The sequence below is a fragment of the Cheilinus undulatus genome, linkage group 24, assembly GCF_018320785.1.
Source record: "Cheilinus undulatus linkage group 24, ASM1832078v1, whole genome shotgun sequence".
NCBI lineage: Eukaryota > Metazoa > Chordata > Actinopteri > Labriformes > Labridae > Cheilinus > Cheilinus undulatus.
Genome location: NC_054888.1, coordinates 14,797,849 through 14,824,836, shown reverse-complemented (window position 1 = coordinate 14,824,836; position 26,988 = coordinate 14,797,849). Strand labels below are relative to the sequence as shown.

The window sequence follows — 26,988 nt, the reverse complement described above, 5'->3', positions numbered from 1 at the left end:
AACTCAGAAATGTACAAGAAAAACTTGAAATTTCTGAGTTGAAAAAGTCAGAAATTTACAAGAAAACCTGAAATATATGAGTCTAAAAGTTGAAAATTTACAAGAAAAACTTGAAATATATGAAGTTAAAAATTTGAAAATGTAGAAGAAAAACTTGAAATTTCTGAGTTTAAAAAAAGAGAGAAATTTAAGGGAAAAACTTGTTATTTCTGAGTTTTAAATCTCAAAGATGTACGAGAAAAACCTGAAATTTCTGAGTTGAAAAAGTCAGAAATTTACAAGAAAACCTGAAATATATGAGTCTAAAAGTTGAAAATTTACAAGAAAAACTTGAAATATATGAAGTTAAAAATTTGAAAATGTAGAAGAAAAACTTGAAATTTCTGAGTTTAAAAAAAGAGAAAAATTTAAGGGAAAAACTTGTTATTTCTGAGTTTTAAATCTCAAAGATGTTCGAGAAAAACCTGAAATTTCTGAGTTGAAAAAGTCAGAAATTTACAAGAAAAACTTGGCATTTCAGAGTTTAAAAAGCCTTAGAAATTTTTGACAGTAGAAAGTCAAAAAGTTTTAGCATCATAAATTTACAACTGTAGAGAGTCAAAACCAAAACTGAAAACACCGGACAATTTCCAACTTTCTAATCTCAAAATTCTACATTTTTGTTTATGCACATTTATGCCTTTTAAACTCAAGATTTTCTTTTTTTTTTTTTTTTTTTCTTGTAGATTGATTCTGTAAAAAACAAGGGGGAAAAAATAGATTTTTAACATAAGAAAATAGTAGCAGGAAATCTTTTACTTTTTTAAGAATGCATGTCCAAATATTCAAAAATGATTTCCAATTCCCACTACATATTCCTGGCATGAAAGCTTACGCTAAAAACATTAAAACCATGCAAACGCAACAATGCTAAAACAGTGCCATGGTTTATTCTAAGCTCTATTTGGGATGCTATAAAGCACTTGAAAAAATCACAAGTTATCACTTGTCACTTGATGCTTATAGGGGTGAAATGATTTCCAGGTATACACCCTTATTCCTGCAAAAATGTTCACCTATTTCTGTTGGTAATAACCCTAAGTATTGTGACTCTGCAAAATCTAGTCTTTAGATATCACCATGCATAAGTCTGCTTTGAGAGAGATTTTTTTGCAGTGCAGAAACAAGACCAGAAAAGTTCTTCTCCCTCTCTCTTCCTCTGTCAAGCATGTGTCAACAGCTTCAGCGAAGACTGTGAGGAGAAGGAGGGAGAAGAGAGAGAGAGAAATAGAGAGTGAGTTAGCAGAGGGAGGGATACAGAGGGATACAGTTACTGTCTGCCCCCAGACGGCTTTTTGCTCTCTCGTTTTGGGTACCGGAATCATAAGGAGCCCCAAGCCACTTTCTTGGCCTTATATAGCGTGTTTCAAAATTTCTTGGCAGTTAACGAGGAGGAACCGTAGCCAGAAGTATAAAGACTGAATCCTGGTCCAGTCCAGAGGCTGCACAGACATCCACATGAGGCACACATATACACAGAATCAAGTTCAGTAGCTCTCTGGCACGCGTTTGGGATTACTGCTGTTGTTTTGAGCGAGAGGGCCGACGAAGGAGGAGGAGGAAAGAGTCTGTATTTGGTACTCCCTCTCTTGCACTCTTTCTCTCCCAGAGGGGGGTCTGAAGGAAGCTAGAATGCAGAGGTAGAAACAAGGCAGAGGGGGAGAGAAGAGAGAGTGTGAGAAAAAGTGGCACTGGTGCACAGGTAAGACATGTAGGGGTGGATTTTAACATGCATGTGGAAGAACTCCTGCACTGAATTCCATGTAGAGTCTTGGTTTTGAATGTTTGTAATTCCTTTCATTCCTCTGTGGCTTTAAAAGAAGGAGAATGTCAAGTTGATTTTGAGTTTTTTGCACATAAATGAAGCTGTGAGAGCAAAAAAGAGATCTTTCTAGCAGTCTTGTCAGCTGAAACGGCTTCCCTCTGCATGTTTCGGATGTAGGCTAGTCTGCCATGGGAAAGTTGCTCCCATGGGAATGGTCCAGACGGGGTTCATTTGAGTTGCTGTTCCGAGTCTTTCATGACTTGACGTGTAGTGATTTGTAGCAACAATGTCGTGGTGAGACCGGGAGCAACTGGTCAACACAGCAGGCAACCACGTGTTTTCTCTCCCAGCGTAACCTGCTTCTGCTTCAGCATTTTTGAGAGCTGGATGAGAAGAATGCTTGCAGGAAATGTTTTCTTCCTCGCTGTGATCTTGCCTTCCCCTTCACTTGTTCACACTTCTTCTGACATCTCTGAGAGAGGATGCAGACTGATGATGGCAATCACTCACCTTTGACATTGAGCTAACACAAGGGTGGCAGTCAAACATGAGCGGTCAAGAGGTCATGAGTCTTGTATGTCCTGTCTGCCACTAAAGAGTCAAAACAACAGACAGGAATGCAGTTTTATGGTGCTACGGAAACTCTTTTTCCAACTAGGATGCATAGTTTGTGTGATTTTTAAAATTCATTTCAAGAATTTGCAGTTGAGTTGTTAAAATGGCGCTGGAAGAGCTGAAGGGTATCCAGGAGCGTGCAAGGATTATCAGTTAACTTCGTAAAATCAAGTGGTTTGGCATATATTATGATCTGATGACTTAAGTTACATTAATTTCCAAATTATCCTGATATGGGAAGGGAAAGTACTTCATGTAGGCCAAAATGCACAAGCAAATAGTGTGCCAATCAATGCCCCAGGTCCATCACAGTACCAGTTAACCCCCCAGAATCAACTGGTTTTGGGAAAATATCCTCTCAAGTTAATTTACATGAACTTTTCAAATCACCCTAGTATGGGAATGGGGAGTACTCTGTACAGGCCAGAATGCACAAGGGTAGCAATTAGTGTGCCAATCAATGCACAAGTTCCATAGCAGAACTAATTGACCCAGCATAATCAACTGGTTTTGTTTTTTTTCCTGATAGACTAATTAACATGAATCAGCCTAGTATGGGAGTAAGGAGTACTCTGTACAGGCCAGAAAGCACAAAGGTAGCAATTATTGTGTCAATCAATGCACCAGTTCCATAGCAGAACTAATTGACCTAGCACAATCAACTGGTGCTGTTTTTTTTTCCTGAAAGTCTAAATGACATAAACTTTTAGAATCAGCCTAGTATGGGAGTAAATGGTACTCAGTATAGGCCAAAATGCGCAAGGGTAGCAATTATTTTGCCAGTCTATTCACCTTCCAAATATCAGTACCAGTGAAGGAGCAAAATTCAGTTGGTTTGGGGTAAATTAACTTATAACAACATTGCAATATCTTTCAGAAAACACTTAGTATGGGAGTAAGGAGTACTCTGTACAGGCCAGAATGCACAAGGGTAGCAATTAGTGTGCCAACCAATGCACAAGTTCCAAAGCAGAACCAATTCATGACCAAAATTTTTAAAAAGTTTGTTAGGGTAACAATATTACATCAGCTTTTTAAATCAACCCAGTATGGGAGAGTGAAGGACTCTGCATAGACTAAAGCAGTGTTTCCTAAACTTATCTTTTTATGGAGACCCACTTTTTAGGAGGTACAAGCCATTGTGATGCAATAGCTTCAGTTTCAGTAAATCACTGCTACTCTGCATTCTGAGATGTCATTGGCCTGCCCAGTGTCAACTTGAATAGCATAAATTCCAGCTAATTACGCACTGCCCCGGTGGGCTAATGGGTATTGGGGATCCGTGAATGAGCCAGTCAATGCACCAAATCAATAGCAATACCAATCAGCCCTCCCAAAATCAACTACTTTGGACTACATTTTCATCTGAGGACTATTATTGTGTTAGTTTCTTTAATCATCCTAGTATAGGACTGTGTTCTACTCACTATGGAACAACGTGTGGTACTATCTGCGTGTGGTAGTCAATGCTCCAATTTAGTTGTGGTACCAGTTAACCCCCAAAATCAAATGATTTGGGGTAAATTTTCTGCCAGGCTTATCAAAATGTACTTTAACCCTTTAAAACCTGAGTTTCTGGACTCTTTTCTTATTTTAACCATAAAAGGCCCAGAAAATGTCTGGTGAGTATATGCTTTTGCCCATTTTTTCCACAATACTTAGAACTTTTAATATATGGCAGTTATTTACATTTTACTGCATGTTGGGACTTCTGGTCTGTAGATGAGACTGTAGACAGCTAAAACGAGAAGCTCCCTGCGAAATAAGTTTAAAAAAACGGCGGAAACCCTTATAATCATAACTCAACAACGGAAAAATAATTAACATGGATAAAACACATTTTACTGCATGTTAAGAGTGTTTTAACTAATTATGGTCATGTAAAGTGTGTGCTAGGATTTAAAGGGTTAAGAACCATCCTAGTATGGGATTCCGGGGTTCCTTGTGTAGGCCGAAATGTGCAAGGGTTGCAGTTAGTGTACCAGTCAGTGCACCAGTTCAATAGCAGTACCAGTTAATGACTGGAAATCAAGTGGTTCGGGGTAAATTATCCGTAGAACAATACTACATCAGCTTTTCAAATCAACCTAGTATGGGAGTTTGAGATACATTTTATCGAACAGGGCAAAATAGGAACACACCCAAACAATCCAACTTCTTAAGGTGCACCAACGAAAAGACCGAAGCAGTCCTTTCCAGCATTGACAATGCTTAAGTAGACTACTTGTTGAAAGATTAATTCATTGTGTCTTCTGGACAACCTTACCCAGAATTTAAAAAACTTGAAAGGACATCCTTGCATGCTGATCCTTCAGTACTCTGTATAGGCCACAGTGCTGTAGGGTATCTATGATTTTGCCAGGCACAACACCAATTCAAAAACAGTTTCAATTAACTCCACTGAAAATCAACTACTTTTGAATGCATTATCAAATAAGGTCCATAATTATATAAGTTTCTTAAATCATCCTAGGACGGGAGTGTGCTGTACTTAGTATAGGCCAATGTGTGGTAGTCAATGCAATACCAATTAACCCCCTCATAGTCATCTAGCTTTGGAGTTGAATTTGATCTGATCACCAGTGTTATCTAAGTTTCTTTTATCATCCTAGTATGGGAGTGTACAGTACTTAGCATAGACTAAAGAATGTTAGGGTATCCATGAGTGTGCCAGTCAAGGCACCAGTTCAATATCAATTGGCAATATCAATCAACCCTCCAAATTACAACTGGTTTGGAGTTTGTAATTATCCGACAACCAAGTTTAATTTAGTGTTTTCAGTTACCTTAATATGGGAGTATGAGGTTCTCAGTATACGTCAAAGGGCATTAAGGAATACCCGCATGTGGCAGCCAATATATTAGGCATTACAAATTAATCTGCCAAAAATAAACTTTTTAGAAGTTTTTCTTTATTATCTTATGACTAATATTGAGTTATATTTAATGATTCTAGTATGGGAGTGTGAGGTACTCCATATAGGCCAGAATATAGTTGGGTATCCATAAGTGTGCAATTCAGTGCATTCATTCAATAGTAGTACCAATCAAGGACCCGAAAAACAACTCATTTTATCATCTGATGACCATTAATTCTTCCTCCTTTGAATCACCCTAATATGGGAGTATTGTGCATACTGTATTGGCTGAATCCAGTAGGATATCCATGGATGTTTAAGTCAGTGCACCAATTCAGTACTATTACAGATTAATCCCCCAAAATATATTTTGAGTGCAGGTAATGAGGACCAATATCACATTGAATTTTCAAATCGTCCCAATATGGGAGTATGAGGTACTTTGTATAGGCCAAAATATGCATCAGTGCAATATAATTTCCTGCTAAACCCCGGAAATTTAAGTGGTTTCTGGTAAATTATTATTACCAATTTTATGTTGAGTTATCAAACCACCTTAGTCTGGGGTACTCTGTGTAGGCCAGTATTAAAGTTTTGGTTTAGAACTCAAAGAAGGGACAGGAAAGTATCTGTACATTACATAACCTTGAACCTGATGCTCTCACCATGGCATTGCCCTTCTCAATTTGGCCCATAAGTCTCAAGAATAACCCCCTTCTATTTCCCTCTCTCTGCCCAGCAAGCCTCTTAAACTGCCAAACGAGCCCTAACTCATGCCTCCCTCAAGTCTCATAACATGAAGATGTTCTCAAAGAGCAATGCTTGTGGAAGGGCTGCTTTCCCCGTAGATCCATCCTTCTTGAACTATTTGTCTCTTCTGTCCATCTCTCCCATGCCTTAATAACATACCATGCTTCCCTCAGGGCGGTTCATCTTTTGACACAGAGGAGGGAAACCTTGGCAACTGTAAGAGAAAATGCTGGGGGAAAAAGCACCATAAATCACGGAAAAGCAACTTGAAAGGTTCAGCATAGATAACTTTGAACTTTTACGGCTGGGGAGTCACTCCTCGTTTGCGCAGATATGAGGTTTGTTTCAATATGTAAGGCATTGCTTTTGTTTTTCAAATTCAATTTTGAGATATTCTACTATAGGCTTCTGGAAACAGAAAGTATAGTTGGTAAACTTTGACTGTCTTCCAGCTGTGTCAGCTCAAAAGTATGTGCTGGGAAGTGTTATAAAAGCAGTCATGACCAAGGAGGATGGCATTTAACATGCAACCACACAAGAGGCAAAGGCCGAATTAGTAGAGGCTCTGCCTCCCCTCCGACTTATTTCTGTCAATAAGTGACAGGCTGGCAAGGAATAATGAAAAGCAAGTTTAGATAAAAAGAATTTCAACACATAGTGTTTGTTTTCAGGTTTAACTTGCAAGAAGAGTGCAGATACAAGCATAAATTGAGGCTTTCATAAATGTAATTGCAGCAAAAGAGCTTCCAGGAATCCTTTTGAGCATCACACTTTCTTGTAAGCCTATATTTTATTGTAATTTTTTGACTGTACACCCTTGATTTTGGCTTGGCATGGTTGCTTTATTCTCACTTCCATATGCTATTAGTGGTCGAATGAATGTGAAATCTTCCTGTAGCCACCAGTAATTAAACAGGAACTGATAGGCCAACGCTCCGGAAAAGAGCAATCAGCATGGTAAAACAACAGCTAAATCCAGTAATGATGAAAACATGCTGTTTTCAGCTTTCATAGTAGACTGATTTTTAAAGTGTTACACAATCACTCTTTGTCAAGCTCCGCCCTCTGTGGTTGGGGTTACTAGGGTAGACCAGCTCTCTTATCGAAAGACTCCTTCTCCCTTGGAACAATTAAAAACACCCTGTGGTTTGACGAACTTTTATTTCTTGACTTTAGTGAAAGGTTAGCATTCCAAATTTCAATAAACTTGAAATGCTACTGATATCAGCTAACGCTAGCTCCCATGGCTAATAAACACATCTATAAACAAGTTGCATAAAAGTTAAGTTGTAAGTTGATTTTATGCTAGTTAGCTAATGTTAGAGAGTTACAATGTCAACATTGCATTATTCAAATACTACTAGCCATTGCCAGTTTGCTATTAAGTAATGTTAAAGCTACTTAACAGTAAGAGTATCACTCATTCTTAACAGCCTATATTTTGTGATTGTTAGTGGGTTGAATAGCCAGTATGGTTGTCCACAGAGGTCAATCTAAAGAAGTCATTTTTCATAATTAGCGATTACATTGAGGATAACTCAAGTTGCTCTTGAAAACACCCAAAGCCCACCTTTTAGCCATGTTAGTAATCAAATTAAGGTCACAGTTTCACCATGAGGCCCTGCAACAACTTGGCCCTGGCAAAAGTTTATCTACCCAGAAGTAACCCTACAAAGATTGCTCTGAGAGGGAGCCCTCTGTTTGGTAGGTTAGCAGACCAACCAGAGAGCCAACAACAGATCAATTACACTCCTCTCCACAACAAAATCTTTCCCACGAATGGAAATCCAAGACTTTGCTAATCAGGTGATGTTTGGTTTTAAACTTGATGCCAAAAGTTAGCCCTCTCCCATAACTAAAACCCTGATTAAATGACCCAACATTTATGATATGCAGTCATGCCTCTCTCACATAAAACTCTTAGGCGAGCCTTTAGATTTGGAGGTTTTCAACCTATGTCCAATGTAAGCCACAATTGCACATCTGATATTCATCATTTTCTTATTTAATGGGGTATTTTGTCATCCATAGCTTGGAGTTATTTGGTTGTAACCATACAAGGGAATGGTGCTGCCAAACCACTTCATATTGACTGTTCCGACCATGATACTGCTTCCTCGTTGATCCACGGTCTTTGGCCTCTTGTGAGTCCAAATGATGATGTTCCTTTGGGCCTTAAACCCAGCATTAGCTGTGTTTTGGGGTGAAATCATGTTAGTGCCTTTGCTGGACATGAATCACAGATCTCCAGCTGAGAAAAGGGCAGCCTACTGCGATGAATCTTGTCAACAACCTCTTGTATGTTGCGGTAGTTTTGTCTGAACCGTTTAGGGTAAAAGTGGAAGCTTATGCCTGTCGAATGAAATTGATGCTTATTTATGGCGTGTTAACCATGTGGAAGGGATTTTGTTCACATCTAAAAATATATATACCCCTTTCTATGTCATTTAGATTGTGGATTTTGCATGTGAAGACTGGGAGCTTGTTGCTTGGTTAATTTCACGTCACCAAGATAGCTTCCAAATATTGCTTTTCATCCAGTCAAGGCCTTGTATCTATGGTTCAACCATCAAAGGATGGTTTTCATACTGTGGGACGGTCGTGTTTATGCTAGGCTACTGGATGTTGATGGACACCATTGGAAACAGCTGTTGGGAAGCATGTTCGACTTTGCAAAAAATAATTATTTAGATTTGGTGTTTATACAACAGCTACTCTGCATCCTGTCTTGGTGGCCTCAGAGCAGCGTTTGGAACTTCACAGACCAGCCAAGACTGAAAGGCGTGATTCACAGTGTTTCCAAATTTAGCCATCCAGATGATAGCTTTGACCCTTGACAAAAATGCATGTTTAAAGAGTGGATTCTTTGCTTTTTAAGATATTCAGTCATGAGCTTAGAGTTAGGATTACGGTTAGGGTTGAACCCTGATAGGCCTCCTGACAAATAAATGCCACCAGGTGATCTGATTTCTGCTTCAGTCACTTTTAAAATCTGCTTTTGATCATGTAAGATGGACCTGCTTTGCAGACTCTAAACCTATACAGCTTTATGTCAACATCACCAACAAATGTGGGAATACTTTACCACAAGAAGACAAATCATCTTCCCATCGAATAGAAAGTCTAAGAGCGACGTGCCAGGGCCTGAGCATTTCCTTTGTCCCTCAATTTCCACTGCTGAGGCGTCAGCCAAGGTGGGGAGGTTAATCAAGAGTTTTTCTCACCTAATCCTAACCCCACCCTAAAGAATTTATTTCCTTTCAAATGGCAGATAACTATGGCGGTTAACTTTTCCCAAACAAATGCCACCAGGTTACCTGATTCCTACCTCAGTCTGTCCTAAAAACTGCTTTTTTATTATGTGAGATGGACTTGCTTTGCAGACCTTATGCCAACAGCTTTATGCTGCTAATTCAATAACATTGACTAGAGCAGTGATTCTCAACTGGTGGGTCGGGACCCAAAAGTGGGTCGCAAAGCCCTTTTCATGTGTGCTTGGGAAAAAATTGCACCAACTTGTCTATGAGGCCCTATAAAACATGCATGTTTTGTCCTGTTTCATTGTTTTGTTACACCTTTTGGACTGTCTTAGGCCCAGGTTCTACTTTTTTGTATTAAATATATCTGATTGACCAAAAAGAGCTCCAAAAATTGGGTCGCTATTCTCCTTGAGGAGTTGATGGTGGGTCCCATGACTCAACTATTTGAGAACCGCTGGACTAGAGGACACATCATCTATCCCATCCAAGGGGAAGTTTCATTTCAACTGTCGAGGCGTCAGCCAAGACGGGGAAGTTAATTGAGAGATTTTCTCACCTAACCCTAACCCCACCCTGAAGAATCTATTCCCTCTTCAATGACAGATAATCTTGGTGGTTAACTTTTCCACAAAGTACTTTTTTCTCACAGTCTTTTATTATGCCATTATTTCCCTCCAGCTTGATTTACCTCACGTTTATGTCGTCATCGGCTATTCAACCATTGACGGCATCAGTCGACACCGCCAGCTCACCCTTGCCAGCGACACACTGCCACCCAGACGAACATGCCGTGTTACACACTTGACATTATGTCAAAATGTCAAAGCAGGAAAGGGAACATGCTCTGAACCAGCACAGCCATCAGCAGATTTATTAGCTCTCCAAGTAAAACAGAAACTCAGCCGACGGATAAACCCCTCCAAAGGGGCTGTTTGAGCTTCAGTCCTTATTTGGCCCCCGTTTGGAAAGTGAAGAATTTACTTTCTCAGGCAGACTGCCATCAGCACGGCAGTGGCTCTTGTGTGGGCAGGAGGAGTGCTTGAGGAATTCTGAGTGTGGTTGAACCAATGGCAGGCTCAATTATTGGAGCCAATGCAATGATTTATGCACAGTTGCAAACACATCCTTTCTCCCATGAGTTGGGCTGATGTAGCTCGAGAAAGATCAGAGTGATTGCCGCTTGTTTATCAAGTGGTCAAAAGGCAGAAGCCTATGGAATTACTGCCTCTTTCCCAAGTGAATCACTGTCTGCCTTGGAAGTCTTTAAATTTCACCCTACGTGAAATGTCCAAAAATAGGTTGAATACCTTTTAATTGACTGTCCTTATTTGAAATTTCCAAACAAAGAATGCAAAGGTTGCTGAGCAAGCCGGTCTTATTCTTCGGTTATCAGGGATGCGTGTTCCAGCCTGTTTGAAGCCTGTGAGAGCGAAGAGAAAACAGTTCATCACCATCCTGTTTGAACTGCAGAGCGAATGCTTATTATACAATGTTTCAACTCAGTGGACCAGGCTCCAGAGTCGTGCTTTGATATTCTGCACTCTCCATTTCCATATAAACCCACTTGAGTACTTGAGCAGCACTTTTGCTGAAATCATTAAAGCTCCCGCTGATCCACGCTCTCATTGTGAAGGAGGGAGATCAAGAAAGAGAAGGGAAGCTGTCCAGACTCACCTGAGCCATTTGACCTTTGCTGCGGGTAATTCAACAAACGTCCCGCCTCGACTCACCTCTCTTTGCCCCCTAACGAGGCCTCTCGGCTGGGTTGAGATTGCGGAGGGGCCCCCGTGGTGGCTCGCTTGACTCCTTGTTCTAGTTCAGTGGCTTCCCAGACGCCCCTCGTGACTGGGTGAGATTATAAGCTCCCTTGTTTTAAAAGCCTTAAACCGACTTTGACTCTGGATGGATGTTGGAGAGTTTTCTCTGTGGTCTATTGGTCACTTTGCTGGGAAGTGATTGGCGAGAGGCACATTTAGAGATCAAATAAATGATTTTTAAATAGGATAAGGACAAAATCAAGCTCTTGTAAATGGGAACAAGGACTATGTCTGTCAAATGCAATCAGTTGTAAGGCCTTGGGTGATGAAAATTGGGCAAAAAAGGAAGGAGTTTCTCTACATTTTTGAATGGAATTTGGATTCTTGAGGCAAACAAACACTCATTTCTTTGCAAGGAATTTCCCAGCGATGTTACATATCCTGAGGACTGGAAAATAACCACATGTAAAAGGCTAGGATCTGCATTTTTCTCATCCTTTTCCTTCATAGGGCAATCTCATGGCAGTAGGGAAAGCCAATCCATTTTACAGAAACCGACGCAGAAGCTCAAACCATTTCAGATGAATGTAGTTAAGGTGTCTGCCTGGCCTCATGCCAGAGCGTGTGTCTGGAGATTCCTATTCTTTTATCCATCTGAGCTGGTAAAAACCACGTCAAGCCTGTATAAGTCTCGCCTCCAGCTTCACCCACCAAATATGGTTGAAGTTGTTCTCTCGCCTGGTAGAATGGTGATGTGGTGAGGCTTTTAAGTTCTCCTGGGCCATGGTGTTTGAAAGAATGTGTGATTGTGAGGTCAGTGTCTGCATTTCTCTTTGTCGGCTGCTCTGTCTACTTCCTCTTTTCCCTCACTAAATCTTTGATACAAGGGTAATCCCGAGCAATGGCCGTGTCTGATTCCTTCCCAACCATACCAACATGCATAAATATATTCCTCAAGATGCTCTTCAGGATTTATAGAGCTTGCATGTGTCTGATCAATAGTCTGGTTTCTATGGATGTAAACAAACAGTAGCCAAGTCATCTGTACCCTCCTGACCTTTAGATCAATACTGGGGGGAGTCATCATCAGGACGTTTGCAGGCGTCTGCTGCAGTACAGCCAACAGAACAGCACCTCCTGTCAGCTGTAAATAAAGGCAGATGCTCTTGCTATGAGGCCCCCGGGGCCAGCACAACAGCCAACACTGATATATATGAATGTCAGAAGTGGCCCCGGGTTGTTTAGGAACACTAAAGAGCATGCATGAGCTGACTCGCCTCTGGCTCCCGGCTAGTAGGAACTGCTCTGTCTTCTCTTGGACTCTGGAAAGCTCCAGTAGAGTAGCTTTGCTCGGGGGTGCTGCTGTAGTGGCAGTAGATGAAGAGAAATGTGTTATAAAAGACATCAAATTCAAATGGAAATGGAAGACTTCCTGTTGGGTTTTCACCATGACAGTAAGAGGACTTTTTGTAGGTAATGACATGGTACAAATGTCCACCAATTTTTCAAATGTGTATGTGAAACCCACTCCAGGGGCTGATTTTTTAAATATTTGATGGGGTCAGTTTGGCATGCCCATTTAAAAGAGCACTATATATTAGAATCAGCAGTAATGCAACCACAAAATTTGGCGCCAAAGATTTTAGGGGAGGCGTAGGACCTAATCCGCTCTGACATTGTCAAAATAAGTTGTACATTTGTATATATTTTTTTCCAACCATGACTAGAAACATAATGTATCAGGGCCAACCTAAAAGATGAAAATATGAAGAAGATCCATTCATTTTTGTGCAAAAAAAGTCAACATTTTTGAAAAAAAAAAAAAATCAAGGTATGTAGTCCCACATTATGTAATAACGCCGCATTGTGTAATAATGTAATATATTTTCAATTTATTATGTAATAACACCACATTTTGTAAGCCACTAAGCGTTTAGGGTTAGGGCAAGATAGTAGGGTATACCCTGGAGCCCACCTTAAGTCCTTGGGTTAAAGTTAGGTGTGTAGTCAAGAGCCCTGAAGCGGGGTTAAGTTTAGGCATAAGTCACTAAGCGGTAGAGTTAGGGCAAGGTAGTTGGGTAGGGCATACCTTGGAGCCCACACTTAGTCCTGTGGCTAGGGTTATTACATAATGTGGCGTTATTACATAATGTGGCGTTATTACATAATGTGGCGCTACAGGGTAATAAAATCATGTATTCACAAGAAATCAAATCAAGTATTTAGGGGCTGAAAAAGTCAAAAATATGCAAGAACACAACTTTAAATTTCTAAGTTTAAACAATCTTAAATTTTGACACGAGAAACTCAAAAATGTCAACTTTTAAAATTGTAAATTTACAATAGTGTAAAGTCAAAAATTTACCAGACACCAAGTGGAAGGTAGAGATTCGATTTTCAAATTTATATTCTCAAAAATTTGTTGTTCTGGTTCACGTATGTTTACAACTTTTAAAGTGAACTTTTTCTTTTTTTTTATCTTGTAAAATTTCCTAACCTCCAAGTCCCAGGCCATGATTCTGTGCCGTAAAACGATGGGTTGCTCCCTCCAGGTGGAGAGAGTGTCTTCAACTGTGAAGCCATGCTGTATGTGGTTTGGCATTGTCTTGCTGAAATATTCAAGTCCTTCCCTGAAAGAGATGTTGATAGTGTCTTTCCAGATGTGTAAGCTGCCCACGCCACAGGCACTTATGCAACCTTCTACCATCAGAGGTGCAGGCTTTTAAACTGTGCCCTGATAATAAGCTGAATGGTCCCTCCACTCTTTAGTCTGAAGGACATGGCATGCATGGTTTCCAAAAAGAATTTCAAATTTTGACTCATTTGACCACAGAACAGTTTTCCATTATGCCTCAGTCCTTTTAAATGAGCTTTGAGAGACTCTGAGAGACTCTGCCTCTCTACTAGCTGTTTTTCAGTAACACCACTTTTCCAGCCTGTGTTGTCCCATCAATACTTTCTTGAAATTTTGAAATGATTGCCTTCTTTATATATATATATCTATATATATATAGATATATATATATATCTATATATATATAAAGATATATATATAGATATATATATATTTCTATATATACATACACATAGTGCCCCAGCTTGAAACTGGGGTTATATCTTTTGCAAATAGGGAGTTTTGACTTGTCAGACTTCATGGTTTTAAAATGCCAAGCACCATAATCTACTGGCAATGATGCTAAGAAAAACAAAACCAATCACTGACACGAAAGGATGCCAGTTATGCAGGACAGCAACCCTAAAACCCTTAAAACTTCAGCTTTTTCGTGTTTTTGATGACACCATATCAGCTCATGTGGCTTGATGCCATCACATTGCACATCAGCAATGCTCTGCTGCGATGTTATCCCACAACTGTACTCTGATACGCTTGATGATAGCATTACAAAGTCAATGAGTCTTTTGTTTTCCCAGAGCAAACTAATTACGGCGGCTTCCTTCCTGGCTGCCTCTGTTGTACGCTGATTGCCGCACTCTCATCTCGCCACTCGTAAACATCCGTCAGCTCACGTCACATTGCTGCACGGACGCGTTTAATTGTGCACACGTATGCACCCACAGTCGGCATGTTTACCCATCCACAGTAAAGTAAATACACTTCAGCCTGCAAGACAGAGCCTTTTTATGCATTGTAATCACTGATTTGAAATGCAGAGAGCAACACAGACTATTAGGAGCCACACTAGCTTGTCATGAAACTGTTTTGAGAACCTACCTGCTATTTAAAGATGCTACTTGTAACATCAGGAAACCAATACTGCTCTTATTTTGAGGTGATAGTATAATTAGGGGACAAGTGATACTGTTGCTGGGAGGTCTGGCAACAGGTACCGGTCCTCCAAGTTGCAATTTATAGTTGCGGTGTGCCACCATGTTGTATTTGATGGAAATCTTTCAGCTGTTTTGCAGGGAAGAAAAAAAAATGTGCAGCACAAGCTGAGGCAGGATGTTGTTTACAAAACAGGAGATGCTTTCAGTTTCTCTTGCATTTGTAGGGTGAGATTGGCAAAAAAAAAATGGTTGGATATTAAATCACTTTAAGAAAAACACTCATTCTTTCACTGGGAGTAAAACTAGCCTTGGATCAGCCCTACTTTCCAGTGGAAGCTGATTTTACTTCTTTATGCAGATGATACCAACATATTTACATTTTTTTAATGTCTATTTAATGTTGCATTGCAGCTTTTTAGGATTATTTACAATGACATGGAGGCAAATAAAGGTCAAATTGTCCAGTAGGGCATTTTAATAATCTAATATATGCAGGTTTGCTGCAATGACAAACCATTTAGGAGTAAAACCAATCCATTCTGTAAACTCAATGCAATATGCACAATAAGCAAAGTGCTAGATTTATAAATACTTTGTGATCCCATCACCTTGAATGGCAGCTTCTGCTCTTTTTCTCTTAACTGATAGTTAACAGTTTGTCTTCTGATCACTGGGGAGGAAAGAAGAGAGCATTACGACCTTGTTTTCCATCCTGATATTTGTGACTAGCTATTTTTATTATTTGTTTTTCAATTTCAAAGATGAAAGAAATCATTTTTTTATTCCAGTCAAGAACAAATAACCAATTGAAAATCTCATTTATCCCAACTGAAGCCACATAACTTCCCACAAATTGAAATTTTAAGCTATTACAGATAAAATAATTCATTTTGCATTGGGGTTGGCTTTCCATGTCTAATTTGATCAGTTTAAAAGGTACAGCCAAGACTCTATAATAAACCATGGCAGATTACTTTACATTAATTTAGACCAAAGAAATACACTATTTTCTGTGGGGCAAGTTGCAAAATGAAACCAATGCAAAAGTCCAAAAAGAGTGTAGTTCCTCAAGTGTCCACTTGAGGCTGACTCCAAAAGACAAGGATCCCCATCTGGTCCCATTTTAAAATGCCAGTTTTTAAAGTAAAAATAAACATGTTTACAACCTGGCACAAATAATAGTTATGACGTCCATGGCTAATTTCTTTATTCCTACACACTTTAGTAGTCGTGAATGTTTTGTGATGTATTTCAATTATAATAAGGCTAAGAGTTATCCACGAATTTAGCATAATTAGTGACGCGGGTAATTTAACTTTCCTCCAACCTATCAATTGCAACATTGTTGCACTTTCCTGTGGTTCAGTTTGCATTCACATTGCACTTGGTCAAACGTACCAAACTGTCTGGATAACGTCAAGTGGTTATACACTTGTGGCGTTGTTGTCTCAAACAAAGAGCGGTGAAGAACAAAAGGAGACGTAGAAGGCAACAAAACTTCTCCTGTCTTAGGATTTCTGCTTTTGCCTTGGAGTCATAATCAGCAGACAGCGAGGCAGCGAGCTGTCCAGAAGAAGGCGAGGCAAAATGAGAGCAAGAGAATACTGCGTGTTGCCATGGTTGCACGGACACCACGTAAGGTCCACTTTGCTTTTACACATCAAACAAACTGTGACAAGGTTCATTTGTGAGTGAACATCATGCTGTAAGAATGTGGCTAATGTTAGCAGTACAAGCACCACAGGCTTTCGAAACTTTTTGCAAGATATTATAGACATTCCTGAGCTGAATATCGTCACCAAATACTTCCGTTATATAGGAGTTATAGCCTGAAAGCTTCTGTACAACTTTATCCTGATTTTCTAGTGCTCTAGCAGCTACTGGTTGTTTATATCGAAGTAAAAAGCACTGTGACAGCAACTCAGTGGTCATTAAGAACAACTACAGTGGCTACTAGTGACCAGTTCTGAGACTTGAACTGATAAAAATTGCCAATAGTTTAACAGCTCTTAACCCTTAAAGTGCCAAAGTCCAAAATTGCGACAAGCAACATTGCTGAATTAAACAGGCTCTAAATATGGCAAATATGGTGCCTAATGTTGTTACTACTACTGCAGCATTTGTGGGTGAGTTTCTATTCAAAGTTTTGGAGAGAGAGAGTTTTGAAAGACGCACCCCCGGTCGAGGAGACGAGGAAGCAGTGGTTGTAGTCGGAGCGTAACAGAGAGAAAGAGAGAGCGAATTGTAGCGAGAATACTCACAATACCGGGAGGAATAGGGGAACATTCACCCTCTGATGTGACATTTAGTCGTCCAGTGAAACCATGGGTTAGACTGATGGTGCGTCTGTGAGCACCAACAGCGCGTCCATGGGCCATGATAGTCCACAAGCAGCACATACCGAGGCCGATGCTTTGCCTCATCGTGGCCGGGGAAGGAGAGGACGTGGTGGGGGTATCAGGGTGGTCAAAACACTGCAAATAGTGATGGAGATAGGGAATGAAAAAAACACCGCGGAAGTGAGGCAGCCATGTAAGAAGCCATGGCAGAATACGCACAGCCAATGGCAGTGGAGGCCACCTGGTGATGTCAGAATATGCAAATTAGATGAGTGAATTTACTCCCATCACAAACTTTGGGTCATACTGAAGAGTTTTCTCATTTACAGTATGCCTTTATCTCTAACCACTTTCAAGCTACAGTCTTTTGAAATCTTAATATCAAAGAGTTAATTCAGGTACCAACAACAACCATTTAGCTGGCTAATGTCGTCATTCCTAGTAGATTTGCTGGCCATTTTCTTCCTCTGTTGGTGTAATGTTCATCTAACATTATGATAAATGATAGGCGGTCTGTACCTTGGAATTGACTGGATGCACGGTACAGTCTCTTTCCTATTTGGGTTGGTCTACTCTGCTTAGCTTGATGCCCGCTGGCAGTGGCTCAGCCAGAAATAGACTGCACATATCTTGTCGGGGCAGGCGGACTGGCCCTAGATGGGAACAGTGGCATGTGCTTTAGAAATAAAAAAGATCCACTAGAAATGCTAGAATAAGCTTAGCTCCAAAGTGCAGATCGGGCACTGCGAAACAGATCAGAAGGACTTATGCAAGCCTTAACTAAACTGATTTAATAATCTGTGGATTCAGCATTTCAGATATGGTGACTGCCATCAACACGTCTTCAGAGGCCAATGAATGACATCACTGGGACCACATCCATGTTTAATGCAGTCTTTGCTCATTGCCTCATTTGCAGTCCACCATGCCAAGAGCTTGTGACCCCATGATCGCCTGATCTGACAGACACCATCTGGAAAGTCCAAATATTGTGTAGTCTGATCCTCCCTGGCATGTGTGTTGTTTAGTCCAGTATGTGTTCAAAGTTCATGTTAAGTCAGAGAGCAGGTCAGGACAACACCAGGCTCCTAGACGGCATAAATCAGAATGTAAATTGGATTTTTAGCATGATAACTGACCCCAGTTGTATTTGTATGAGAGTGAAATTGCTTGAGACATGCTTGATGGGGCACAAAATCTCTGTCTGCTCCCTCTCAAACAGACTTATCATGCAAAACTGTTTACAAAGTCATATTGTTGAATTGTTTAGAAAGCATTCTTTTTAATGTGGAGTTGGTGCCAAGTGCTAGGCTGCCTGGGCCGAGCCTTACATGCTTCCCACACAGAGAAACAACTTAAAAGACCTTTTTGTTGACGCAGTGGTTATTTCCGTACTGTCGAGGGCGATTTGGGGAATACTCAGGCATTCAGGAGGAAACATTTGGAGATGTCTCTCCTTTTGTACAAAAATAAAAAGCACTTTTGGGGGCAGAAAAGGCAGCCTTTATGTATTTCTGAAAGGCTTTTCTTTACCTTTTTTCTTTCATATAATCATACAGCTTACGTTTCAGATATTACAAAGCTAACCAATATCTTTTTGGCACTCACAATGTTTCTTTTTTGTCATTTACAGGTCACCACATCATGTCAAACGACTACCAGCTATGAGCCGGTGAGTGGAACTTATGCATATTACACCATCAAGGAAGCATTTAAAGGTCCACTAGAAATCCCTGAGTTGATTTGCTTGATGCATTACAGCCCTGCTCTGGAATGAAAATGGATAAAATAAAGCTTCAAATTTAGATACTTTGAGGTTATCATTAAAGGTTAAAAGTCAGAGCTTCCTTTTCCTCCTCAAAGAAAATCCTGTCCATAAAGCTCCAAGAAGACACCCTCTGTGGGCTGTAAAGGTGATAAGAGTTTGCTGATGATGATGAGTCATTGGGCTGCAGTTTCTTTTAAGGCTATAAAAAGGAAAAATTTGGCCTTGTTATTGCTGCATACCTGACTCACGACTATTGCATAATATCATATTGATCGCAGACCATTTAAAGAGGAACTGGACCCTCAGAAAACTCTTATTTTTCAGCTGAAATCCTATGTATGTAGGGTTTATTAGGGTTGTTGAGCAATTTAGGTCAAAATCTTGACATAAAAAAATAGAGTGTGACTATGTAAAATATAGCTACAGAGGAAAAAATCCAAATAAAATTGGCTTCATAAATATAAAGGCAGTAAAATGAATAAAATGACTAGCAAAGGTATAAAGAAGCAAACCAATAAATGAGCTCCAAGCATTAAAAAGAGGAAGACTATCAAGATTTAAAATAGCCAGTAGGGCAATGAAATAAGTTGAGGTCTACATGGAGTAAGCGCAAGTAAAAGATTAAGAGGAATTGAAATATATGAAATTATTAAAAGGAGGGTTGAAAAACTGTGAGGTCATTCCAAAGTCTAGGAGCCCTGATGGCAAAGACCCCATCACCTTTAGTTTTAAGCCTCGACTTTGGAACAACCTGGTGGCCCACACTGGTGCTGGACTGGGAAGAACACTTGGCCCTGGCATTTTTGGGTGAGAACTGGGGTTTAAACATGACATAAATGTTCATTCATTACTTTTAATAGGTCTATCAAATTGCTCCCTCAGACTGTTAAAAAGCTGAGACATAAATGCCATAGATAAATAAAACTGCATGTAATGACTCTTTTTTTCACCGACTTTCTTGATGTTAATTGGTGATGTGGTAGTAAAAGAATGTAAGAATTTAGTATCATTAAAAAGAAAATAAAAATCTTAATTGGATCATACCGGCCCACCAGGAAAATGCCCAGTATGCCAGATTGCCAGTCCAGCCCTAGCCCCCACCTGAGGATTTGAGGCTGCGACCCACTCATATGGGTTAATAATTCTGAAATATAGCGTGGAGGCAGACCCTTCAGTGCTTTCAAAGTAAATATCTTAAAATAAATTTGAAAAACGGGAAGCTAATGTAGAGACGCTAAAAATGGGGTGATGTGATGTCATCTGTCAAATCCAGTGAGAAGCCCAGCTGCTGTGTTGTGGACATGTCAGCTTTTGGGTTGGACATGTTTTTATGGGGAGCCGGGGGGATAATGGTTATGGACAGGGAAACAGCCAATCAGAGACAGTGCTGTGTAAGGATTGTAGATAGTTTAGTTCTAAACTGGAACTCTTGGAAAGCTCAAGTTTAGAACATTTGACCTCAGTGAGTCATTTTGTATTTACCCTCCTGCATATGCCTTAATGAATAACAGTGTTACATCTAACATTTAAGACCATAGAACAAATCTATTAGACTTTGATTCCTTAATCAAGACACTGTAAGAATTGTTTATAATTGTCAATATGGACTTGAAAAACGGTGTTTTGAAAGGCAAAATAATAGGATTACAACCACACATATGACTGAAAATTCTTTAGCGGACAGATTTGTAGACAAATTTGCATGTATAGATCTTTTAAAAATGGCTTTCTTTTCACTTTCTGTCTTTATTTTTGACACTGATCTTAGAAAAATTGTTACATCAGAGCCTTGAAATGGTACAAGACTATCAATTTGTAAGTGTGGCTTTGACAAATAAAAAAATGTTGAATATTAGTAGGATTATGTCAAATAGTGGTGTACGGTTGGGCATCAAGACACAAGACTTAAAGCCAGTAATTCACGGTAAATCCCTGATTTGGCTTTAGTGTCAGGATGGTGTTTAAATACGACACTAAGTTTAGGCATCGGATGCGAGGCTCTACTCAAAGTGATTATCTCCTTCCCCTCTATGGGCTTCTGCTTTACAAGACAAAAAGTGATTTATGCACTGCAACACTGCAGCTTGAGTCACTTTCACTTTAATGAGCTCCAAATGAGAGTTTTTTTTATTCCCTGCTATAAAATATGCATGCTCAGCAAATGGAGGGACATGATTAGAAAAGCAGAATGAATATCAGCTTGATCATTCATCTGATTTCTTGTCAATTTTCAATAAAGTCTAATAAAAAGTGGCACAGTCAGCATTATATGGAGATTAACTGCTAGTAATATGACCAAATTAGGAGCATTCCAAGCTCCAGTAACTACTTTTCACTTATTTACTTTGGATGCTGGCCTTTTTAAATGAGTGCAGCAGCTTGTTAAACAGTCCCTGCTTTTGTTTATAGAGCTCACATCAGCTTAAGACACTCTACTTAAGAGATTTTCCTAAACACATGGATCACTGTGGAGCTCAGAGTGTCTGAGACAGTGTGTCTCTTTCCATCTTCATGCACCGTCTCTGTCCTTGCATTACACTACCACTTCATGACAAGTTTAGTTTTATGTTCTTCTTTTACAAGTTGATAATTTGACTTTTCCTGCTGTTAAATTTAGGACTCCTTAATAACATAGTATTCCAGCTAGAAGGGAGTAAATTTCAGGACTTAGCTGTGTAATCTTCATCAAACTTATAACTATTCCAGGGATGATATATTCTTGAAACTAAGTAATGTTGGTACTGAAAACCTATTGCATCATATCACATCACATCATATCTGATCATACCCATCATATCATAATGCGTTGTATGGTAGCCTATCATTTATTGTCTTACCATATTACATCCTAACATACAACACTGCATTGCATTGCATCATATTGCATTGTATAGCATGTACTGTCACATCATACTGTGTCACAACGTACCATGTCAAATCCTACCTTGTCAAATCGTACCTTGTCACATCGTACCATGTCACATCGTAACATGTCACATTGTAATGTGTCACATTGTAACATTTCACATCGTAACATTTCACATTGTACTGTGTCACATCGTAGCGTGTCACATCGTAACGTGTTGCATTATCACGTGTTATATAACACTGTGTCACATTGTACCAAGTCACATCATACTGTGTCCCATTATCATGGCACTGCATCACATCATACCATGTTGCATGGTACCATGTCTCATCATCCTGTTTCAATTCATCGTGTTTTACATCATTCTGTGTCACACCGTTCTGTCACATCACATTGGTCACATCATACTGTGTCACATACTCTGTCACATTTTACTGTGTCACATCGTACCTTGTCGCCTCATACTTTGTCACAACATAGTGTGTCACATGGTACTGTGTCACATTGTACTGTGTCACATCATACCATGTCACATCATACTGTGTCACATCGTACCTGGTCACATTGTTCTGTCACATCGTACTGTCATATTGTACTGTCACATTGTACCTTGTCACATTGTACTGTCACATTGTACCGTGTCATATCGTACCGTGTCATATCGTACTGTGTCATATCGTACCGTGTCACATCATACTGTGTCACATCGTACCTGGTCACATCGTTCTGTCACATCATACCTTGTCACATCGTACTGTCATATTGTACTGTCACATTGTACCTTGTCACATTGTACTGTCACATTGTACCGTGTCATATTATACCGTGTCATATCGTACTGTGTCATATCATACCGTGTCATATCATACCGTGTCACATCGTACAATGTCACATCTTACTGTCACATCATACTGTCAAATCATGCTTTCAAATCGTACTGTTACATTGTACTGTCACATTGTACCGTGTCACATCATACCGTGTCACATCGTACTGTCACATCGTACTGTTACATTGTACTATCACATTGTACCGTGTCACATTAAACTGTGTCACATCGTACCTTGCCACATCGTACTGCGACACATCATACTGCGTCACATCGTATCGTGTCACATTTTACCGTGTCACATCGTGCCATGTCACATCATACCGTGTCACATTGTACTGCGTCACATTATACTGCATCACATTGAACCATGTCATTGTAGTATGTCATGTTGTCCTGTGTCACGCTGTACTGTCATATTGTACCGTGGCACATCGTCCTGTCACATTGTACCATGTCACATCATACCATGTCACTTTGTAGTATGCCATGTTGTACTGTGTTACGTTGTTTTGCATCGCAAAATATTGTATTGTATTGCATCATTTCATTGTATCCAATCATATTGCATCACATTGCACCATATTATATTGTCCTGCATCATGTTGTATCAGATCATATTGTATAGTTCTGCATTGTTTCACATTTTTGTATTGCAATGTTTCCTAGCATTTCATATTTTATCATATCATCTTGTACCATATATTGTTTTGCATCACTCATATCGATTGCCTAGTACAGCATTCCATATATTCTTTTAATATATTGAAACATAGTACATTAGATTTGTAATACTATACTGCATTATGTTGCATTGCATTGTATCACATAGCATCATATGGGTTGAATGTCATTCTATCTCTCAAACTATGCCACATCATTCAGATTCAGAAAACTTTACTAAACCCATGTCCACATCTCATTACCGACATTTAACAGTTACATGTCAACACTGGCAGATCAGCAAGCAGAGGTGGGTGAAGGAACTCAAAATAAACCTCTTAAACTACAAATAAATAGGTATGAAGATTGATGAAGTTTAGGTCATTTAAGATACTAACTCAAATGACAACTGTCTGAATTAAGGTACCTGATAACGGCAACCTAAAGACATGACTGTAAACTCAAAAGCCAAAATATGATAAGGTTGGGAGAACCAAAATAATCTAGTCTAGTCAAGTTAAGTTTACCCAGTCCAATACAGAATGTAAAGCTCCCTTTTGTGAAGCCTGCCCTGTGCATCAGGAAAATTAAGAGGCCTGTTAAACACAAAGTATCTCCATATTCTCTCTCTTCCCATTCTTCTCTCTCACCATGTTGTTTCTTCCTTGGTGTGAAAGAAACAATGACTAACCCTCTGACTCTGTCTCACTTCTCTCTCTGTCTCTCTTTCTTTCTTTCTCCAGCCTCCCACTCCTCAGCTGCCATTAAAGCATGTAGATACACCGGTAAGTAACGCTTCTTCTTTACTAGTGTTAAAGACAAGGAGACATGCTTTAAAAACAACTTTTCATTCATGAATTCTGGTATTGTTATGCAGTGAAGTACTGGAATAACAATATCAATGTGGACTATTTTACCAAATGTATGTCAACACATTTCTGCACATACATTTGCGTACTTACAGTCTACAGTTTTTCATGGTTTCAGCTTGGGTCTTAAGTAGCTATTCTGGGAAATACTGAGAGTTTTATCCAAATTGTTGTGGAAAAACTTGAATGAACAACACAAAGCCTTGACCTCAACCCAATGGCGTACCATTGGGTTGAACTATAAGCCCAACATCAACAACTGGCTTCATGAAAATCCTTTGGAATTAAGAGCTGAGCAAAGCAAGCACAAATTGAGTTGATAGGGTGATTCATTACTATACACAACATCAATAACAACTCTTGACTCAATCATAAAAGTAGCTGTTATGTTTTGTATTCTACTTTCACTTGGAAGAAACTCTGATTAGAATGAAAAGAATCAGATTGTAATAAGTCTGGCTGTTTTAAATATAACTAAACAGTATGTGGAGAAGTTTTTACCTAGATATCTTGGCTGGAATGCCAAAAAATGACAACTAAGTATAGAAACTGTAATAATTACCCAAATAAAATTAATATTCAAGCAAAATGTTCTCATTAGTCTTGTTGGTGGTAAACCTACTACAGTGTCATTTTGCAATAGGTTGTGCATAATTGTCAGTCTTGTAGTTTGTGGCACTTTTGTAGATATTTATAGACGGTTTTAGAACATTTTTGAACTTTTTTAAGACGTCTCAATGGGAGCAAATGATACTCCAAAACCTGTGTGTAACTCTAAGCGTCAGTTAACCAGCATAACTATGGAATGGTCTTGGTGTTTTCTAGCATTCTGCAACTTTCCCAGTCTTTCTTGCCCCTGTCCCAACTTTTTTCAAACATTCATCCAGCATCCAATTCAGAATGTGTGTATATTTCCAGAAAAAAAGTTAAGCAGTTTGGACAGTAAATATCTTGTATTTGGCCTGTATTCAAATTAATATAGGTTGAAAAAGATTTGAAAATCTGTGCATTCTGTTGACACAGCATCCCAGCTTCATTGGAATCACTTCATGACAAGTGAATCTTCACTGACTGTAGTCAAACATGCTGTGCAGGGACATCCCACAGAGTTTTTCTGCCTCACTGCAGAAGGTGGCAGCACCATGCAACACATAACAGCTTCCCCCGTCTGAGCTCCTGTTGTTGCTGTTTGGGCCGGTCTAATTTTAGGTGACACAGATTACGTAACTTGAAATTAAAGGGAGGCCTCTCTCAATTAAAGGGACCATACAGTGGAAACTGCTCAAACAAGATTCACCATGAGAAATACATGGATTATGAGAGGTAGACACAAGTTCTGTCTTAGTTTATGCACTGTTTGAAATGAATATACAAAGTAATTAATTAATCAATGATTTTAATTGTGCAAATCTCGACACTTTATACTCCTGTTCCACCTTTTGACAGTCCTTTTTGTCCTTCTTGTCCTTTTCTACATGAAACATTTGGGCTGTACTTTTGTCAAAACTATGGACCTTTTCCTCTCTTCCATGGGACATCATTCCATGGTAACTTGTCAGAGTTCTCCTGGGAGAAACATGAAAGCTGGAGGCAAGGCTTTTGTCCAGTGTTGCAATGGATGTAGAGCATTCCTCCATCAAAGCATGCTAGTTACCACTATGTGAATTAACATTACAACAGACCAAAAGCTAACATTACTAACCTGTAGTGTTGTACTCAGGACCACACTATCCAAGACCAAAACTTGCCTGAGGTCAGAAGGCACCGAGACCAAGACAAGACCAAGGCATTCAAAATGTGCTCTTGAGACCAGTCTCAAGATCAAAACCGTTCTCGAGTACTACAACGCTACTAACCTGACCAGGTGAATGAAAAGGCCAACTTCTAGCCTTGCTAATATTGTTAGCTTAACTTCCTTAAGATCCTCAAAAACACACAACACACTGGTCTTTTAAAATACTCAAACTTATATGCACTTAGACCTTGTAGATTTGCCCTGGACAGTTGGTTCCAACCTGTCTTTTTGGGTTGAGTTTGTCGGCTAGTTCTGTATTTCCCTGCCAATGGCCATTGAAACAGTCAGGCATAAAAAACTAGCAGGCAACTGTTGATGGGACTTTTCCATTGAAAATAAGGTCCAGCCCCATTCCGTCTTTGCAGCCAATAATAGAGCAGCTTCTGTGCTGAGCTCTCCCAGTTGACATAGCCCAGGTGGCTCATTTGCTTGCAAGAAAAACAAAGACAGACCTTAGCAATAGCTGGAGAAAGGCAGGTATTATTGTAATGACTTTCATTGTGGCGTCCAAAGAAGTGCAGATTCTGAACCAACCATCCATGACTGAAAGACTGGGTTGGCTGATTTTCTACTTTGTTGGTCCGTAGATTCTCTGGACACCCAAATAAATGTATGAAAGCTCTAACAAAAGAATGTTCCCTTAAAAACAAAAAAATTATTATTCCATCTCTACCTCAATACAGCCATGGGTTTGGTGGGAAACAAAATCCCCCACTGTGGAAAGACATATTTGGTACATGCTTAACAAAATGACAAAAACTGCCATGACATCCTCCGCTGCCAGGTCATAGCAAATTGTGTCTCCTCTGTGCCAGAAAATGCTGCCAAGGCCTGTTCCGTGCCTGGGAATGCATGTTTAGCTTGACTTTGCTTAACCATGAAGGGTGTGGGTACAGGCAGGGTGTTTCAAAGCAAGCAAGACTCCAGAAAAATAGCACTGAACCACTTCTAATGCAAAAGAAAACAGTTTGCTCAAGCCTGCAGTCACAAATTTGCTATCTTGTTTACAGCTGTTTTTCATAT

General features: G+C 39.6%; 1 protein-coding gene across 3 annotated transcripts in view; it reads left to right on the top strand.

Annotated features, from left to right (window-relative positions):
• The first annotated feature begins 1,328 nt into the window (after positions 1-1,328).
• Positions 1,329-26,988, top strand: part of LOC121506530 (tensin-like) — a 145,823-nt gene continuing 120,163 nt past the window's right edge. The window contains exons 1-3 of one of the 3 annotated variants that reach the window (XM_041782378.1): positions 1,329-1,741; positions 18,806-18,844; positions 24,045-24,086. The gene's annotated coding sequence lies outside the window, so the exon portion shown is untranslated. Of the gene's footprint in view, positions 1,742-18,805; positions 18,845-24,044; positions 24,087-26,988 lie in introns of those variants that run through there. The other 2 variants (XM_041782379.1, XM_041782381.1) reach the window with 2 other exon arrangements.